This window comes from Triticum urartu, chromosome 5, assembly GCF_003073215.2.
Source record: "Triticum urartu cultivar G1812 chromosome 5, Tu2.1, whole genome shotgun sequence".
NCBI classification, from domain to species: Eukaryota; Viridiplantae; Streptophyta; class Magnoliopsida; order Poales; family Poaceae; genus Triticum; species Triticum urartu.
Genome location: NC_053026.1, coordinates 554,743,010 through 554,748,408, shown reverse-complemented (window position 1 = coordinate 554,748,408; position 5,399 = coordinate 554,743,010). Strand labels below are relative to the sequence as shown.

Sequence of the window (5,399 nt, the reverse complement as noted above, 5' to 3'; positions counted from 1 at the left end):
AAGCCTGAGGATACCCGCCTGAAAGTAACGCTCATGGCTCTGGAGATGAAGGTAAAACACAAAATGACCGATGCATGCTTCGACGAGAACATGTCATTCTGGCATGATCATCTTTCCAAGGGGAACAAGTGCCCGACCAGTTTCGAGGAGGCGAAGAAAATTCTGGGTCCTCTGGATTTACCGAACGTGAAATACCATGTGTGCATGAACAATTGCATCATTTATCGGGACAAGCACGCGGAGTCTACCATATGTCCGGTGTGCGGCGTCACTCGATACAAGAAGAGGAAGAAAGCTCCTCGAAAAGTGGTGTGGTACTTTCCGATCACTCCTCGTCTGCAGCGGTATTTCGCGGACCCTAAGGTAGAAAAGCTCCTACGTTGGCACGCAGATAGGGAGGAGAAGAAGCGGGAAGATGACAGAAATGATCCGGAGATAAATAAAAAAGACAAGATGCTGAGTCACCCTAAGGATGGGAGCCAGTGGCAAGCATTGAACTTCGAAGACCCAGAATTTGGGAACGATCCAAGGAACATCGTGCTGGGCGCGTGCACCAATGGATTCAATCCGTTTGGGAGCCAGAGAAGCACACATAGCACCTGGCCTGTGTTTGTGTGGATGTACAACCTCCCCACTGGTTGTGCATGAAGAGGAAGTACATTCACACGAGTATGCTAATTGAAGGGCCAAAACGACCAGGGAACGACATCAATCTGTATCTGGGGCTACTGAAAGAGGAGCTAGACACACTGTTGAAAATGCCAGCCAATACGTGGGACGCCGCAGAGAATTTTGGTCAGCTACATGGGTCTGGCCCAACAATTCAGGATTTTATTTATTTCTGGTCCATGGCCTTTTAACATTTCTGGTTTACATTCAGCCTTTTTATATATTCAAATAACAATTCAATCCTGAAGTTGGTCCAGTACTCTTTTCATCCCATTCACATATTCGTACAAATGATCCTCCTTTTCGACAAATTTTGCAAATAATTTCATATTTCAGCACTAAATATCTTTACATCACAGGCCATAAAGCCCTACAAAATAGTATCACTTGTTCCTATACAAAAGTATCAAATGATACGTACAACAAAACAGAATACATAAAATTTAGTTCAACAAAAATAAGTTTTCTTCCTCTTCCGTCTTCCAGAACACACAACACCTGTGAAAATAAAGATGCCACAATAAAAATGGAAGGATCAGCCATTAGAACCAATAATATTGAATACAAGGGAAACAATCAAACTAAAGAAATGAAAGGCATGCTGTTGATTACCATAACAAACAGAAATGTAATCTGATTGCACAAGACATATGTCATTATCACACACCCAGACAAGCAAAGCATTAACATGTGAGGATCAGACAAACGAAGCATTCACGCTGATGATTAACTTATAAGCCTAGCCACCCTCAATCCTCAATACAACACTAAGTTTTACTACTCCGGGCAACATAATACACTACAGTCCAGAGGCACCTCAATGCATTACTGTCATAGTGGGGATGAAAGGTGCTTGTTAATTAAACAGGCACCTCAATTTTAGCACAAATAGGAGAAGGCGTCCAAGCACAAAATAGACGCAGCCATTCCCTCCTTGCTGCGAGGCTCGGTTCAAAACAGAGTCTTCAGCCAAGGAATGGGAGAAGTAAGCAGTAGTACTCGTCAATGTGAAAATCAGATATATATTTTTTGGGTTGATGATAAACTCTGGCACTAAACTGAAAATTAAACTTGAACTGAACATTGTATACAGTACGTTTGGTAGTGCTTCACTTCCTAATTTAATTTGTAGTATTATTAAAACTTTCCTAAATTATACAGTAAGCCCTCGTTATTAATCTAAGAAATACTGTACAGATTTTGAGCGTTTATAAACACTGGCACTGGTCTAAAAATGTACATTTAAACTGAACACTGTTAACGTTAGTTTTAGGCATTCTGTACCATTTGTCCCCAGCTCACGCAAAACATCAAACATGCAGCATGCAAACTGATAAAAGCACATGTAGAGAAAACGCATTTCAGCATGTTCTGAATATCTTCACCAAGCTCCGTTTCTGACAGTACTTACAGAGTTTATTGGTTGCAGAGTCATCTATGCGTAGACCTCGTCAGTGTCCTTGTCAGCCTGTGCAAAACAAGCAGCATTCATCAGGATTAAATGGTTAATGCTTAAGGCCACTAACCCCTACACCTGAACCTGAAGATGAACCAAGTAGACCTACATGCATGGTGATGTTGTGGACTTGACACAGCAAAATCGACTCCAGGAAATATCAACAATCCAATTCACAGATATAGAGAAAAGTAATACTTAAAAACGGGAAAATGTCTAAACAACAAGCTAGCTGCACGTTATACAGCGTCAGCTTATTTCACTGCTCCATGGATGGAGCTTACAATACACTAACCACTTAGACACACTAATGCAGATTAAAGGGATGATATGCATGTTTTGTGCATGTTGGTTTAGGTAGATCTATTCTGGATACCAATGTTTATCTCCTTAGACCTTAGGCATTCCATCAAACTGGTATTCTACAACGAAGTGAATAATTCAAGGAATCACCTAGTAGTGGCAAGAATATACAATTGTACAAATGCAGTGCAAAAAGACTAACTATGCAATAGTAGTGGCAAGAATATTCTACACCTAAAGCGTACAACCTCAACAAGCATAGCACTCAGTAGCAGAATTAGACAGTCCTATCCTAATGAAACAACCAATTATTGCTGCTTGATCCAGTTCGGAATTCAGACATTGTTGTGGTTAGCTTGCGTTGTCTTAATTACCTTGAGGCTGCCGTGGCAGGAGCAGGGGGCTTCCATGCTGGAGTCCCAGTCCTGCTCCTGGTAGATCCTGCACTCCACCATCTTGCTCGGTGTTGGCGGTCCGCGGTCACCGGCGGCGGCAGTGACGTTGCAGCAGTAGTCGATGGCCAGCGCCGCCTCCGTGTCAGGGTGCTTCCTGGTCCCGATGGCCGTCTCCAGCATGGACTCCGTGAGCAGCCGGTCCACCAGCAGCGCGAGGTGTTCACCCATGGGCCCTACAAGCACGCACGCACAACATCAGCAGCAGCATCAAGATGGGGATGCGTCTAGTGGAGGCAGCCAGCAGTAGAACCTGATCTTCCCGTGGCTCATCTGGAAGTCCAGTGGCCGCACCTCCACGCCGATCATCGCTGCAGAACACCGTGCAGATCAACAACAACAGTCAGCAACATTAAAGGCAACATCGTCCCTCGACAGAAACACGAGATGCGACCGAGGGGCGGGGAAGGAACCGAAATAGAATTGCCGACAAGCGGAAACAACGCAGCAACCACCTCGAAATTCGTCGGAAAGCAATCGCCTTGGAACAGATAATAGAGGAGGTTGAGGAGATCCACGCACCATTGCATCGTTTCCTCGGCGCTCTGCTTGGACTTGGAGCGGCATGATGCCCATGGCGGCAGCGCGCGCCCGGGGGTGCGGCGACGAGAGGTCGGCCAGGCCGAGGAGCTCGAGGGTGGTGGTGTACTCGACGTGCTGCGGGTGGCGCTGGAGGATGCGCGCGACAGATCTCGACAGGGAACGCCGGCCTCCCCAAGCCCCGCCGGTGGGGAGAGCCAGTAAATTCCCCGCAGGCGTAGATCTCATCCCCAGTCAGAGGGCATGGCTTTGCTTTGTTGGAGGAGGAAGGGTGCCGGGTGGGCTGGTTGCTTTGGTTGGGTGGGGGAAGTGGAGGGGCGAGAGGATTAGGGCGTGGGGGGGCCATGGACGGCGGCGAGCTCGGCCGGAGGGAGGTGGCGGCGGTGATCTGGAAGGGAGGAGGCGATCTCTTGCTCTCTCTCTCTCTCTCTCCATCGGGCGAGACAGCGAGGAGATGGAAGGGGATCGATGGATGGATGCGGGAAAGAAAGGAGGCGGGGGGTGGATGGAAAATGACCAGCTAGGGTTTCGGGGTTGGTGTGAAAGGGTTGAAGAGGGCCGTTGGATCTGCGAGCATCCAACGGCGTACGATGCATGATCCGCGTGAGATGCCCACGGACCAATCAGAATGCAGTATGATGTTATGACCATCTTAATAGGTCATAGTTGCCTAAGAATAATGTGTTAAAATCGTGTCAGTTATTTTATGACCTGAGAAATTCAAAAAGGAAATGGAAAACCTTTTCATTGTGTCACCAAAATGTGAACAAGTTTTCATAAAAAAATAACAAACATGAAAAAAGATAAATATCTTTTAAAAGGTGTCATGAGAAATGAGTTTTTTGGCAAAAAAAATTATTTTCCACTTTTCGAATGCCCGAAATGAGTTTTTTGTGAAGGACCTCCCATATATTTGTTGCAAAATTGTACCAAATCGTTTTGATAAAATACTAGGCCATATTTAATGCACAGTTGACAAAATGGTTGGGTGTAAAATGTTTTTATCCACCTCTCGTGAAAAAGACAAATTTCCGCCGATTCAGTTGGAAGCGGGTCAAATTTGAACTGTAGCTGCCTTGTAGTTTGCTCTTTATTTTTTCCAAAAATCATTTCTAGGTACATAAGTATCTATTTAATCATAGAAACACCAAAAAAATTCCAAGATTCAACCACTAGCTAGGAACGGTCAAGCCCGCCGTTTTGACCGCATTTTCAAACGAGCATAAAAAATTCAAAAGAATCAAAAAATTGGGAAACCTTCGCATTGTGTCATCATATGTGTCCAAGTTCCCAGGAAAAATAATAAACTTGTAATACGGCAATTATTATAAAAAAGTGTTCTCAGAAACGAGCTATCACGTGTGGAGATCAATGGCTTTCAAGCCAAATGATCAATCTTATGGCCACATTCATGGCATAGTTTGGTCAAATGATCTCATATTGTGCACAAGGGTGCATATTGGAATGGTAAACAATGTTGCCTAAGGAAGTTTTCATTTTCTTTGGACGAAAAAACATTTTCCATCTTTTTAGTGCCCGAAAGGAGGTTTTTTTATGAAGCACCTCCCATATATTTGTTGCAAAATTGTACCAAATCGTTTTGATAAAATACTAGGCCATATTTAATGCACAATTGACAAAATGGTTGGGTGTAAAATGTTTTTATCCACCTCTCGTGAAAAAGACAAATTTCCGCCGATTCAGCTGGAAGCGGGTCAAATTTGAACTGTAGCTGCCTTGTAGTTTGCTCTCTATTTTTTCCAAAAATCATTTCTAGGTACATAAGTATCTATTTAATCATAGAAACACCAAAAAAATTCCAAGATTCAACCACTAGCTAGGAACGGTCAAGCCCGCCGTTTTGACCGCATTTTCAAACGGGCATAAAAAATTCAAAAAAAATAAAAATTTTGGGAAACCTTCGCATTGTGTCATCATATGTGTCCAAGTTAACAGGAAAAATAATAAACTTGTAATAC

General features: G+C 44.0%; 1 long non-coding RNA gene across 1 annotated transcript; it reads right to left on the bottom strand.

Moving 5' to 3' along the window:
- Positions 1 to 948: 948 nt before the first annotated feature.
- LOC125505983 lies at positions 949 to 2,629 on the bottom strand. Its single transcript, XR_007282562.1, has 2 exons — positions 2,081 to 2,629; positions 949 to 1,167 (listed from the first exon to the last, which is right to left on the bottom strand). It is a non-coding gene; the product is annotated as an uncharacterized LOC125505983 (long non-coding RNA).
- Between the last annotated feature and the right edge of the window lie 2,770 nt (positions 2,630 to 5,399).